We start from the raw sequence: 15,938 nt of genomic DNA, 5'->3' as shown, positions 1-15,938 counted from the left end.
TGGCTGAACTGATTTTGAAACAAAGGAGGTTTCACTGAAGATTTTTCTTATCCTACTCGATGCCCAAGTGCTTCCAGAGGACAGTGCACGGCATTATCCAACCAAACACTTGGTGAGAACAGGCAAAGCCTGCCTTCCCCCAGCCTGTGGAGCTACGTCATGGTCTGGAGGCAAGCATGGGAACGGCAGGCCTGGGTTCAGTGTCCCAGACACTACATGCTTGAGAAGGAAGTACCCCGATGCCTGGGTCCCAGACCTCAGAGATGTCCAGTAAAAACACACTGGGCGGTGAGCCCTGGGCCAGAGAAGTGAGAGTGCTTCCAGCAGTACAGCCCTGTGCAGATGACTCGGGCTGACACTGAGCATGCCTTGGAGGCTGGGGCATTTTCTCCAGGCCCCCAGGGGCTGGTGTCTGAGCTCTTGTGCACAGTGAGACCCAGCGTTACACTCTGCCAGCATCCCAGATCATATCCAGTGGCAAGGTTCTTCCAGAAAGATCCTCTCCAAAAGATGCTGCCTCTCCTCCCTCCCTTCCTCCCTTCTGGTTGGCAGATCTTGCCATTAATGAAAATCTATTTGGTTCATGATCTTTTTGGCCTCCTCTGCAAAAAGTGACCTCTTTTTCACATAAAGATTTAGCATTAGATAGGCCTCAAGTGGGCTGGGAAACCTCCTCCTTAAGAGTTTCTCAGTAAGCAAAGAAGCCAAGTTAACTCCTTAAAGTCAGCCGAGAAATAATACCACAGTTGTACTTTCCCATCCCACTTAGCCCTTAGATACAATTAGAAGTGTGATTCTCCAAGTGTGCGTCTTAGAACAACCACATTGCCATCTCCATCACCTGGAACTTGTTAGGCAGTTAGAAATTCTGGGAACCCCCTGCTGACCTACTAAGTGAAAAACTTTAAAAATCTGTTTTTTAAAAGCCCTTAACAAAGTTTTGAAGACAAAAAAGCATAGTTAACCTTTCAGTCTTTCTGGGTTCTCCCTCTCTTCCCACGATGAAGCTCAGATTTTTCTTTTCCATTATTGTCTCTCCCGACAATAGCTGCTCACTTGCTTGTTAGCTTTTAACAATTTACTCATATAAATTGGTTATATAAATGTAGTCATTCTATACAGTAAAAACATTATCATAACAAGTACACAAAATACTAGAGAGATCTCAAAGAGGATGGGTTTTAAATGAGCTCCCTCAAAGCAGACTTGGTATGTGGAAAATCTATTTTATGTGCTTCTTGAGATGCATCCATAAAAATTGATAAGAGCAAGAGACTGGCCACCCATACTGCTGTAAGGGAAGCCTTGGCCAGCTCTAAAGGCCCTCTAGACCTGAGGTGAGCCTTAGAATTTTCTCCAGCTACAGCAGGAGCTGACCTCTGTGTCCCTACACTGGCCCTCAGGGCCCTAGTCTAGACCCGGCAGTTCTGTACAAAGCCACAGCCTAGCAAGGGCCAAATGTGAGCTGTCAGCACCTGGGGGCTGGGCCCTTCATCCCTGACATGGGGATCTGCACAGATTATGAGAAGGCATTCCAGATTTCAGGGTAAGGCAGAGACAGAAAAATTCATGTGCTGAGAGTAAAGCTCAAAATCCCAAGACAAAACATCAAAAGCATCAGATCCTAAAGGGAGATTATTGCTATGAGACTGGAGTATTTACCAACTCTATTAAATATTCCCAGATCTAGTGAAGAAGATCATGGTATTGCCAGAACTTTCCAATGGATGTCCTAGGGTCCACTGATAGGCAACAATGAGCCATAGATGTGCGGGAATTTGTGCTTCCCTCAGACCTCAGGGAAAAACAAGCAGGAAGGCTGGAGTTCCTCCATCAGTTCATTCAAATATCACTGTATGGATGCCCAGTGCACAAAGTGCTGCGAAGCACTGGTTAATAAAGAATGTTGCCATCCACTCAGTCACTCCCTGTGACATCTGACACAGTGCTGGCATTACAGAGGGAGATGGCAGACATGAATTTATTCAAATGTGATTGATGTTTCTGAAGCACCACCAGACCAGCTGCAAGTCCTCTAGGCCTAAGAATCACCACTTTTTCATCCAGGAATGTCTCCGGAGTAAAGGATAGTTCATCCGCAAGTAGAATGTTGAAGTAGCTTTAAGAATATACTTGAAACTGAGCTCTTTATTGAGAGTATATTCTTTACATTTCGGCATCCCCAGTGGGATTATCCTGAGGTGTCTTCTGAGAAAAGGCTGGGCACCAGTGATACCCCTCATTGATAAATCTGCATTCCGTTAGTCAGTAAGGGTTTTTTTTAATTTAAATATCCAGCTCAGGCCAGGGATTTAGCTCAGTGGTGCCACCACCTGCCTCGCAAGCACAAGGACCTGAGTTCGATCCCTGGTACCAAAAAAAAAGAATATCCAGCTCCACATAGCTCCACATAGCCTGCGTATCTCTGAGGAGCCAGTGGGATTGAGCTCCCAGCCCAGCAAAATTGATCATGGGTACCCAGTATGAATGCTGTGGGCAGTTTTGTTTCTGAGCAGTAGTGTTTAGTTAGTACACTAAGGGATCATCCCACACACAAGGGACTGGCCACTGGAAAACTCTTCTGTCCTGGGTCGTGAAGAACTCTGTCTTGCCCTGAGCAAGGTGGAAAGGAATTTGATGGCCAACATCTGATTAGTGAGCTTTGGGCTGGCCCCTGTGGTATCATCTAAGTTGCTGTGGCATAAAATGTAAGTAATAGGTTCTGTAATCTCTAGACTTGGAGAAAAACTAAGGGAAGTACTAGAACCATTCCTAGAGGATCGATTGAGATAGGCAAACAAGTGTCCCAGTCTAAGGCTGTGGGAGGCAACAGCTGCTCCTTGCAGAGCTGGCTCCACAGGCTGGAGAGCTACTAGGTCTGCACACTTCTACCCTGCTCCCTGGTCCACCTGGGAGACTGGATGGAGCTGGAAGTTTTTTCTTCTAATCTGTCTTCCAATTTTTTTCTCTCCTCTCTCTGTAAGGAAGAACAAAGTGCTTTTTCTCTCCCTGACTGTGAGTTTTGACCCAAATCCTTGGGCTACTTGGCCTCGGAGTTCCTGCAAGGTTACATTTCAGGTTAGTTTTCACCTTTCCCCTGGGCTGTGGGAAACACGATCATCTGAACTTCCTATCTGAGGAAAAAGGGACCACGTAGTAGTGATCCCGAATCCTAGTACCTCTGCAAAAGGATTCTTGCTAACTGGGAGAACTTGCACCGCATCCAACCAAGACAGCGGACGGTCTATGTGCTAATGCTAGAGGAAGGTGGGTGAGACTCCTCTCAGTGACCCCACGATGCGTCTCCAATCGAGCAGGTCTGGGCAGATCATGGTTACCCTTGAACGGCTAGACCAAGACCACTGAGTCAAGGGCAAAAGAGGAAGAAAGGAAAGGAAGCAAACCTGACCCCTGAAATTCAGCCTGAGGAAAGTTTTCTGTTCTCTGGGATTGTTCTGCCCAAATTCGGGGAATGAGGTGTTGTCCCTTCTTAGAGTCAGCAGAGAGCCCACTCCCTAGTGTTTTGGATTAGCCAGCTGCATTCTGGCATCTCCCTCACATTGTGCTTTAACACAGTGCCAATCAGCTCCACCCTGGCCCTTGAAGACAAAGCAGCCACTGCCAAAGGCTTTGTCTTTCCTAACCACAGTCCCTGTAGCATCCAAGGCTTTGAGTCCTAGGTCCCATCAAATCTGGGCCTCCCTGGAACACTGCCAGAGTGCCGCTGCCTCTGAGTTTGGCACTGACTTTAACACAAGTTTCTGCTCTCATCTCTCTGACTCTGCATTCTCTTTGAGGACAGGGATCATGACCTCATCGCTTCTCCATCCTCTGTGGTGTCTTTGTACAGTGCTGGCTACAAAGTTTTCAGAAAGTATCGGATTAATGAACAGGCCCATGCATACATAAACAGATTTGTTTGTGGTAAATTGAGTCAGGGTTTTGAGCTAGAGTATCTGATCCTAGAGTAGGAGGTGGGAGATGGAGCATCAACACTCTTAACTCTTGGAAAATCCTCTGCCTGTCCACGTTCCTTCCCTTCACCAAACATCACAATGAGATAAAGATACAGAAGATTGAAGGGCAGCCTCAGGAAGAAAAGAAGTCATAAAAGGGCCCCTAAAGAGAGTGGTGTACGTAAGGAAGATGGGCTATACCTCATCCCCACCCTGTTACTGCATCTACTAGGAGTATGGACTTGAACAAGTTTTTCATGGATATGCTTTGGAGTTCTGGTCTTCACCTGGCAGGGCACCTTTCTTCTCTCACCTGTCCTTCTGAGTCCCTTTCCCAACCCACAATCCAACCCTCAGTGTGAGGCCTTCCCAAGACTAAGGCAGAGGCAATAGTACTAATTCACAGGACACCTCCTTGCATTCATCAGCTTTGGTTTCTCCTGAGTCAGTGCAAAGCCCTCTTTACCCGGAAGACTCTCCCATCTTCTGGTGTCTTTTCCACGTGAGGTTCTAGGTCTTTTCCTTGAAAGGTACGTGCCAGAAGCCTCTGGCTTCCAAATTCGTGGATCCTGCTGTTGGAAGACTCTCATTAATAGCCCCAGATGCACTTCTCCAGCTTGAGAAACAACTCAGTATCTTTCTTTATCAACAAACTCCCAGTTGAGCGCCAAGTCCCAGTTTTAAATGGAATGGGTGTTGTAAGAGTAATAAAAATGTGATAAAAATATATTAAAGGATAATTATTTACAACCATTCTTCTGAGGGCTTCTAAGGATAAAAAGGGTATTGTGTTTTGTGGGCTAAGTAGGAAAAGCTACCTTCTATGACAAATTCTCCACCCCTCAGTGGTGCGAACAAAAGATTTTTTTCTGCTTGTGTCACTTCCAACCAGGTGCTCAATGGGTCTCCTCTCTTGTGATGACTCATGGACCATGGGCCCAAGGTGTTTCTTCTGTGAGGCGAAGTAGTTTCCTTAGTCTCAGAGTTTTTGTTTTTAGCCGACAGACAGGAAGGAAGAACAAAGAGGAGACATAGCCATTTCTTAATCACTTTGGCCTGGGATACATATTTCTCCTCACCTCCCAGGGATGGGCGCTAGTCTACCTCATCCACGTGGCTCTACTCAGATGCAAGGGATCTGAGAAATGCAGCTTGTGGTAAAACAGCTCTCTGCAAGACCTTTTCCTTGTGAGGATGCAGAACAGATCTCAGGAAATCAGCTTACTGTCTCTGAGGCAGGAAGTAAGGATGGCAGCGGCAAACCACGGCACTAAGGAGAAGTCAGGATTATAGCCACTCAGAGAAGACAGGGAGAGTGAGGAAAAGAGGCACCCGACGGGGAGTTATGGAGGAGAGCGAATAGATTGGAACAGCTGCTGTACAGTGTGGGACTTTGGAAAGGGACTGTCAAGAAATGTTGCAGAGTATTGTGTGGTGTAATTTTTTCCTTTTCACACATCAGTGAAGATTAGGGTGTGGGCGAGAAGAGACCACCCTCAGGGTCATTGAGTTAAATGGATTAAAAAATAGATATTCTGAAATTAGTGGCAATGGCTGCATGACTTTATGCAAACACTAAAAACTGCTGAATTGTTCATTTTAAAAGTCTAACTTTAATATGTTAATTAAATTTATATGTGAATGTCAATTTCACACTAATTGTCGGGGGAGCAATACCTACCATTTCCTGTGTACTTCTTTTAGGCCAGGTACTTATTTCAGGAATCTCTCATCCTTACCTTAACCTGAAAGGCAGGTATTAATATCTCTGTTTTATAGATGAAGAAATGGAGATTCACTGAGGTTAAATGGCTCTATCAGGCAAGTAATGAAGCCAGAAGTCACACACAAGACTGCATAGAGATAAAGATGGTTCACATTCTCTCCGCTGTCCCTTGCCGCTCTCTAAGAATAATCATTGTTGTTTACTGATCACCATGTACTGTGAGGAACTTTGCATAATGCACTCAAATCCCATCAGCCATCCTGGGTAGTGGGCAACACCATTGACTTCAAGGAGGGGATCAGAATAGTTCATAACCGCCCTCAACTCAGATACTAATTGGCAGCCAGCTTTCAGACCCACTGGGATTTCAGAGCTCCTCCATGGGCTTGCACCTGGGAGCCCACCAGCAAGGCTCATTCACAGAGGGCAAAGGACGCCTCTGTCATCTTGACCAACGAAGTTGCTTTTCCCTGCCTGCTTCATGTTCAGCTAATTTTATTGAATCTTTTAAAGTGGCGAGTGCTCTGCTAATGGGCCTTGTGAGTCCTTCACTAACTGAGGTCCATCACTCCCTTCAACATTGGCTTCAAAGCTCATACCAAGTGATGCTGAGTGTGTGCATCTTCATCCCTAAAACAGGAATCCAATGGACTTCACTATACCAGTATGGCTCAAAGTGTATTTCTGGAATGGGTCCGGTCTGAGATGCGTTTTCTCAGTTCATGAAAATGAAGCAAAGAAACTGAGTGTTATTTTGAAACTTCCAATTTTGTATTGCTATGACGTCCTTTGTCGTGTTGTGAAATCAGTGAGTTCACATTTTGTCTTCTTTATTCCGCTTTTCTAGTAATTTATTTTTATTGTATTTCACAAAAGAAATTAGCTTGCCACAGGGAGGAAATTTTTAAGAGGCGCTCCTGTGCCCAGATAGTTTAAAGAACACTGATCCACACCTAAGGTCAGCACATTTGTGGGTTATAGGCCAAGCCCAGTCCACCACCTAATTTTGTAAGTAAAATTATATCAAATCACAGCCACGTATTTTCATTTATGTCTATGGTTTATGTTCTCATACATGGCCTATGGCTATCTTATGCTACAGCGGCAGCATTGACCAGTTGTGATAGAGACCATATGGGACCCAAAGCCTAAACTATTATCTGGACCTTTTAAAAAAGTTTGCTAAAGACTTATCTCTCTCCCTGTTTCCTCTTATCTATCTTTTATTTGGATCTTTAAATTATTTATATTTTGAATTTCTCATACAAAAGAAAGCATGTGATAACCATTATGTACTGCAAACCTGTGCGAATAAAAATTTTTAAATGTTTAAAAAGTGTGCTGATTCTAGATCTAGACCACTGGTTGTCAATGATGATTACACGTTCAGAACACCCGAGAGACATTTTAAAACTACTGATAGCTGAGTTCTATCCCTAGATTCTTATTTCATTGGTCTGGAGTGCAACTTGTACATGTAATTTTCATATGCAGCAAAATTTTAAAACTGCTGATTAGATCAGTAACTGTCAACTTTGGCTATGAGTCAGAATTGCTGTGGATGCCAGAGATCCACCCTAACTCTACTAATCAGAGTTCTAGGGAATGAAGCCCATGGACGCTTGGGTGTTTTTTGTTAAGTGAATCCCCAACAAGTGATAGAATGGTTTAGCTGGAGTTGAAAGCCATTAGTGTAGACTCCACAGCAATGATTTTCAAAATGCTAACATATTCAGAATTTTATGAAAAAGGTGCTAAGTCTTCAGATTTTCAGGCTTCACCTCCACTGAGTTTAATTCATTAATCTCAGATGGAAGATGGACATGATTAAGGAGTATGTATTTTAGCAAGACCCTTGAATGCTATCAGAGCAGGGGACAGCCTTGGGCCCATCTGAGAAAAACTGCCCATAGGGCAACAAGTACTTGGTCTCTGTCCAGGCTCCTGCAGAATGACTTAGACCATGACTCATTTTTTTTTTCCTATGAAAATTTAGGAGAGGGGCCAGGGATTTAGCTCAGCGGTTCGGTGGCCTGCCTTGCAAGTGCAAGGACCCGAGTTCAATCCCTGGGACCCCCCAAAAAAATTTAGGAGAACCTTCCCTCCTGTGCTTTACTTTCCTAGTATTGCCTAAGTTCTGAATATGTTAAAATATATGAATGTATTTGTTAAAATGAAGAATAATGCATGTAGAAAAGCATATTTACTCTACCCGAGAGATAAATAGCTGGTAGGTAATACTATACCTTGTTCTAACTCCAGATATACTTGACATTTATTCTAAAGGAATCTTCTAGTGGTTGGATTGATGCAGCTATGGTAGGGTTAGAAAAGGAAGCCTGGAATTTTGATAGGACTTTCTCAGCACCTTTTTATTCATGTCCATGTAATAATAGGAAGAAGGAGAAGGAGAGGGAGGGGGAGGAGGAGGGGGAGAAGGAGGAGAGGAGGAAGAGCAAAGAAACATCCCAAGCAATCCACCCAGATTATTTTAATTATTACCTGCATGTCAGTCTTTTAAATTAGATATTATTAACATGGTCAATTTAAAGCTGAATACACCACAGCTCACAGGGGTTATGCAATTTCCCCAAAGTCGCTAACAACTAGAGAAAGTGTCAGTCCAGGGATTAGGTATCCAAGTCATCCGTCACTTAAAGTCAATCTTCCAAAGCACTGTGCCATTCTCTAGCTTGTCTATATAAAAACTGCCTTGACCAATGTCTCCATCCATTTCTGCTTCTGCAACAAAACCCCCTAGAGACTCGTAACTCATAAACAGCAGAAATTTTCTTCTCACAGTTCAAGAGGCTGGCAAGTCCAAAATTAAAGCACCAGAAGATTCAGTATCTGGTGAGGGCCCATTTTGCGGCTCATAGAGGGAATCTTCTCACTGATCTTCACAGAGGACTCTGCGGTCTTTTTTATTTTCTTCTTTTAATAAGGGCACTAATCCTCTCATGATCTCATCACTTCCCATGTCCTTACTAAGGACATTAAGAGTTGGAATGCCAATGTATGAATTTTGGAGAAATAAATATTTAGATCATAGCAATCAGGAAAGGGAGAAGAAAGATCCCCAGAGACCTCTCAGCCACCTATATGTTTCCTTGCAGTGCAGTACTTGCTTAGAATTCCTAACTGTGGAGATGCGTGTCTCATGGTATATCCATCCCAATTCCTCATGCAGGCATGATGTAGGTTCTGCACAATACATATATACTCAAAAAGACCTTCTTCGTCATTGTGCTGATTGTTATTTTTGAAGTCATCCCACAATGAATTGACCATTCGTTATTGGCAAGCTCTCACAGAAATTATAGCAGAGCACTCAACAGAGAGAAACAAGTAGAAGTACAAGACAGAAAAAAGATTACTGAGCATTCCCTCCCACCTCATGGGGGCAACATGAAAAGCCTGATTCCTGAGTCTTCTGAAGATTATCTCTACAGCACTGCAGAGCAGGGGCAGGCCTTGGGGAAGAGGATCTGCCACCTGGTGTCTCAAGTATATTATCTATTTGATTGAGTCCAGTTGAAAGTAATTCTACTTAGTGAGTTTGGGGGTAGGGTGAATTCAAGACTCAGAATGGTATAAACTCTTTAAATCATAAATTGGTTGGCTCAGTTTGGCTGCTGGAAGCTTTATCTAAGAGTTTCTAGAAGAGGGCAACTTTGTCCCAGAGGAATGTTCTGTTGTGTTTTGCTTTTTCCCTGTCCTAGCTCCAGAGAAAGGGAGTTTAACTAAAGTAGAGATCTCCATATACTTATTATCCTACTTCTTCCTGTTCTACTTCTCTGTAGTTCCCTCCTCTGCTCTATTATTTGAGTTCTGGGGGACCCAAAGTACCCTTTCTTACCAAACATTCTACTATTGCTCTCTATCTATTCCCCCTCATTCCCTGACCAGTCCCTATTTATTTTCTCCTTCAGCACAGTGGCTTTGAGAGCAGCAATCAGAGCAGGGCTGTTGACCTGCTGTTGACTTACTGTTCTCCTGGTCAATTCTCAGCATTGGTCCTCAGAGAAGCCCAGGACACTCTAGTAACCTACCATAATGTCAAAGTAACATTTCATTGAAGAGCTTTTGTTGATCTAACTCAGGAGTCAGCAAACTATGGCCCAGTTAAATGTTATTGAAACCCAGCCATGCCCATTTATGGTGTTCATAGCTGCTTTTGAGCTAAAAGATCAGAGTTGAGTAGCAGCGATAGAGCTCTCATGACGTGCAAAAAGCCTAAAATATTCGTATCTGACTACATAAAAAGATTTCCCAAGTTGGACCTAGAATAGTCCCTGCCTTGGATACCCCAGATCTACTATGTAGAAGTGGTTTCTAAGTGTTTCTTTACAAGTTGCTTGACTCTTTGAAAGACTAGTGAGCCCCACACAACAGAGAGAGCAGTAACAAGAGCAGATGCACTTGCTCTCTTGCATGCACAGAGAAGTACAGCTGCCACCATAGTGACAAGGGCCTTCCTGCTCTGGCACAGAGAGAGAGAAGGGAGAGAAAAACAAGGTGGAGCTTTTACCTGCTGGGGTGAGCAAGGCAACAGTTCCCCACCACGAAGCTCTTCAACGTCCTCACAAGTCCTCTCGGTGAGTCTCCGGTTTCCCTAGGAGCAGAAAGAGAAGTATATTGGAAACGGGTCAGTAACCCATTCGTATACATCTCTATAGCTTTTGTCTAGAGTGGTACAAACTACCTGGTGAAATGTAAGATTCCTGCAGCACTTGGGTGAGTAAGCATGGAACGGGGTTTATGGCTGCCACTTGCTCCCCATCCTTTTCCACTCATGGTGAAAATCCGGCTGTGAAACGTCAAGACTTCCGCCCACACAGTGTCAGCTCTCCTGAGGGCCTCATTTTAATTTGCGGCTTCATAATTACACCAATAATGATGCACTATGTCTACTGCTAGTATTTCCCCACACACCGAAACACAAGATATTCTTTACCCTGTCAGGAATTATGTGCTTTGACTCATGTATGGCAACTTGATTGCTTAATTAATAATTAATTAAATTTTGGGGTGTGTTAAATTTTTTAATAAGTTGTATTTTATTTTATCCCACCCCACCTCCCAAGCCCCTTCCCCTGATTGATTTAAAATGGTGTCAGGCTCCACCCAGGCCTTCTTCCCTTCAGGTCCCCCCGGCCACAGTGACTCTCCACAGATGGCTGGAGGCTGTCCTGCTTCCAGCAAGAACACAGTTCAGCTGGAGCTCCAGTGGCCCTTTGGAAGCACCTCTTAAGCACTGAACTATTTAGATGTTTCAGGGATCCCCTTCCAAAGCTGTGTGGGGCCACATCATAAGTTAAAACAGTCTGTGTATTCAATTCTAATAAAATTATGGTCTCTGAGCTACCTGGGGCTCCCTTATCTTTCTTATCCTTGACTTTGTTGAGAATTGTTGATCTTAAAATCCCTGAGAGGAGCCTGCTTGCTCCTTTCTGATGATGTGCTATCTTTAGAACATGTCTAGTAGTGCTGCCACACTGCAGAAGCCCAGGGTGCTAGGCATTTCTTTGTTCATTCAAAGAACACATTGAGCAGCTCCTTTGTGGACAAAGGAGACAAGACACAGCTCTGCCTTCAGAGGACCCCGTAGGCAAAATGGAAGAGAGAAAGAAACATTTAACACGGGCATAGAGGACAGGACGCAGTGGGAATTTAGACTTCACACCTTAAGGTTCAGGAAGGCTTCCCAGAGGAGTGACATCAACACATATTTGAAAAATGAGTAGGAGCCAGACAAATGGATTTTGGTTGGGAGGGAGTTTTAGGCAGTGGAGCAGCATATGTATTGGCCAAAAGGGAAAGAGAGAGAGTCATGGGTTTGAGAAACAGATTATCCGTCTTTTTTTAGTTATGGGACAAGCAGATGCCTGACTAGGAGCCTAGCATCACAGGTGATCATCCTCTTTGGTTGGATTGGTCTTCCCATCCAGGGAGTTCTTTATTCATACCTCACTCATGAGTTTTGTTAAGCGAGGAAAAGAATCTCAAAATGCATTTTTGTCACCTTTCTGAACAGTCTCTGTTCTCTTACAGAAGTGAGCAACACCTCACTGTACTGAACTCCTGAGTTATTTCCTCAGGATCATGTCTCGACTTCTGACAAAAATTCTCAAAGCTCTGAGATCTTGAACAATCAGGGTTAACGGTTGAAAATTGTGGCTTTTACTTGTCACTACATAGCTTTACTTGAGAAAGGTGTAAAAAGACCCCTTTCCTAGTCCCCAGAGAGAGAAAAACATCTAACATAGCTAACCTGGGGTTTATGTTTGGCTTCATAACTTTCATGAGTTTTGTTCAACGGAGGCCAGCAACATCTGGAATTGGGAGCATGTCTGTCACATTGCAATAAAAGAAGGCTCACTTGGCTGGGTTTCCCTGTGGCAAGAGGTTCAGGGGCCAGAGCAGCAGAGTGGGGTGTAAGGGCATCAGACACAGCTCTCGGAGAGGGGCAGGGACTTGTAACTTATGCCTAAGGAGGCGAAGAGAAGACCCAATGAGTAAGGCGGCATCAGCCCAAAGCAGGTACTTTGCTCTGTTCTGTGCTTTGACTCCTCAGTTCCTCACCTCCTGAAGCCTCCCCACCCTTTCAGTTCTAAAGTTTTAAAGACTCTTCGGTTGCAAATATCTCTCGGCAATAGACCACCCACATTCGAGCCGGGCTACTGACAAGAAACGTATTCCTCCGGCCTTCTATTGAAACATTTCTGACTGCCATTATATTGAAACAAAAAGCCCCAACATGCAGAGGGTAAAATGCAGGAAGGAATTGTGTCACAATGAAATCAATTTGAAGGGTAAGGGTGACTTTTCCTGCCATAAAAAATTCCTTTATAGTTATTATGATCATATTTTGTTAATAAAACTAATATTGCTTTTATTTCTTTCCCTCTCCGTCCAAATTTTTTAGTTCACTTTTGCCAATCTTTGATGAATTAGGTCAGGGTTATGAGCTAATTGCTTACTGCTCCTAGAAGCAATTGTATTTTAAGATGGATTCCCGGAGTCAAATGATAGCCAAATCAAGTGTTTCTAAAGTCATCTCACCAGCATGGCCGAGCATTTTTTAAAGGGTTGGTGAAAAATTCGTGAACCTTAACAGCTGGTAAAGATCTCTTCTGTAATCTGGTAGAACCTTCTCTTCAGTGGTGGGACTCTCCCTGCAGCACTTAGAACCGATAGATCACTTCCAGGTATGGGGACTCTCTTCTGTGAAAGACAGGCTGCTAAGCCTTTGGATTATTCTGATTGCTAGGAAGTTTTCTTCCCTGAAAGAGTATCTGCCTTCTTAAAAGTTCCTTTTACTGAACCAAGCTTGGCCCCGGTAGCTGCTCTAAGTTAGCCCCTGTCCAAAGTGCCCACAGCCTGTCAGCTCTTACAGATGGTGTTGTTATGAATATTCTTTTCCTTGTCTTCTTGTATATAAATCCAAAAGTATCCATACCTAGAAGTGGAATTGTCAGCCTCGGAATAAATAAATGTTCAGGCCACAAAGAGCCAAATTGCATTTTTCCCTTCTTTTTAATGCCTTCTGAAGAAGAGAATTTTCCAACTCTAATCTTTTGTATAAGGACAGCAGTTTGTCTTAAGACATTCTTCCTTATCTCAAGATCAGAAAGACATTCTCCATGTTTAATTTTATATTTTTAAAGGTTCATCTTTCACATTTCATTTCATAATACAGCTAGAATTGATTTTATGTATGGAGCAAGTAGGGATCCAATTTAACATTTTTCTGTTTGAATGATCAATTTGCCTGCGTCATTTGCTGAATAGTCTTTTCTTCCCCAAGCTGATTTGTGATGCCACCTACTCACACACCAGAATCCATAAATGTGTACTCTTATTTCTGGGTTCCCTGTTTTTCCTGATAATATGTCCATTTTTATAGCTTTTAAAGTCTTGATAAATGTGGAGCAAGGATCCAGATATATTATTCTTCATTCTTTGATGTTACAGATACATATTAGAATTAATCCTATGAGTGCTGAAACAGAAATGTGACTGAACTGAATGAAATCAACCCACTAGGCGATAATTGGCATATTTGCAATATTGAATTCTGAACTAAGGAAATCTCTCCACTTGCCTCCTTTATTCCAATATCTTTTTAAAAACCTGGACATGCAAATCATACATTTTTGTTGTATTTACTCTTAAGTACTTCATTTTCTTTGGTATCATAAATTATTTACTTTAAAAATTATTTTCTTACTAGCACATGGACATAAAAATACATCTTTTCCCTAGTTTTCTTAAACCTGTCACCTTGCTAAATCCTATATTGTTTCTAGTATTTTTGGGTTTGGATTATTTTTTTCAGTGTAGACAAGTCTATTACCTGGAATGATCAGTTTTGTTTGTTTTTTCTTGTTGTGCTTCTAGTTGCTTTTTGTAGTCTTGCCATGTGGCTAGAATCTTAAGCGCAGTATTGACTAGAAACCCTAACAGTTAACATCTTTGCTGTCCTCTAATTTTAAAGCTAATGCTTCTAGCATTCCTCATCAAGCATGACGCCTGATGTAAATTTTGAGCAAATTGTCTGTGTTGATGTAAGAATATTATTATTCATATAATTTGTTCATTGTTTTACCATGAGATTGATATGGAATTCTGTAAAACTCCTTCCTTAAAACAGTAGGTTGACTGAGATACAAATTATAGACAATAAAATTTATACTTTAGACTGTATATTTAAATGAATTTGGACAAATTTATGCAGTGATAGACCACCACTATACCCATGCATGGATAATTGCCATCACCCTAAACATTCCCTAATGCTTCTTTGCAGTTAATCGCTTTGTATTTGTTCTTGATAAAATACAGGATTTGGTTTGCTAAATTTTACAAAAGATTTTTGTGTGTGTGCTTGTAAGTGGGTATTTTGCTATAATTGAGCTTCTTGTACTGCCCTTATCTGGTTTTGATATTGAGGTGATTCTGGCCTCACAGGAAACATTTGGGAATATTCCTTTTTCTTCTGTTTCATAAAAGTGTTTCGCTAAAGTTGAACTGATCTACTCCTTAAAAATTTGGTATAATTCACTTGTCAGACTGCAGGCTTCTTTTGGAGAAGAGTTGTAACTATAATTCAATTTAATGATAAGATTATTAAGGCCTTTTTATAAAATCAGATTTAAGTTCAAGAAATTTGTACATTTTGTTTCCCGTTTCAAAATTTTTAGCACTATCTTTTTGTTTTAATCATTGCCATAGGTAATACTGTTTATTTCTATTTTTTATTACTTATCAATATTGCCAGACAATTAGAAATTTTATTAACATCTTCAAAGTTCTAGCTTATGGCTTTTTGTTTCCATTGCATTTTTTATTTCCTTGATTTCTACTGTTATATTCATTATCTCTTTCATATCTTTGAGTATATTCTCTTACACTGTTTCTAATTTCCTAAGCTCATCACATTTCAGGCATCTTTTTTTCAGAATAAATGTTTAATGCTATAAATTACCTTCCAAGTTCTTTAGCTGTGTGCTACAAGTTCTTGGTTCGTGTAACTTTCACTATTATTCAGAGCAATTTGATATCCAATACAATTTGTTGTTTGACCTAATGTTTATTTAGAATGGAGTTTAAAAATCTTTACATGTATGAGGATTTGTAATCTTTTTATAGTCACCTTTTGCCTAATGGCATGCCTGACAGAGAATAGGGTCTTCGTGTACCAAGTTTTATATTAGTTGCAGCTTGCTTTATGAGTTTCACCAATTTTGGTGAATACTGGGAAGGTGATTTTTTGTGGGGGTAGTGTTTTGAGACAGGATTTCCCTAGGGCATAGTTCAGGCTGGCTTCAAACTCACTACATATGGCCTCAATCTCACAGTGGTCCTCTGGTGTACACCACCATGCCCAGCTAAGAAGGTGATTCTTTAGTCTTGGGGGAGCGGAGATGTGTATGTGATCAATTTATTAGCTCAAGGGCATTAATAATGCTCAGATCATCTATAGTACTATGTTCTTTCAATATTGTAATCTATTATATTTGAGAGATGTGTTAAAATTTACTGTGACGAAATATTTGTCAATGTCATCTTTAATTTTTTAATGTACTGGCTTATATATCTCCTTTGTTTTATCAATAACCCAAGTTCAATATCCTGATGCCAGTGCAAGTATTGTCATTTGCCTCATTTGCTATTCTATCCCACATGGCTGCCAAAGGTATGATTCTTTTTTTTTTTTTTTTTTTTGTTGGGTTGGTCTTTGAAGACTTCCC

This window comes from Fukomys damarensis, unplaced genomic scaffold (assembly GCF_012274545.1).
Source record: "Fukomys damarensis isolate Sample0158 unplaced genomic scaffold, DMR_v1.0_HiC HiC_scaffold_33, whole genome shotgun sequence".
NCBI classification, from domain to species: domain Eukaryota; kingdom Metazoa; phylum Chordata; class Mammalia; order Rodentia; family Bathyergidae; genus Fukomys; species Fukomys damarensis.
The sequence above is the reverse complement of the archived record's forward strand: the minus strand, read 5'-3'. Positions refer to the sequence as shown.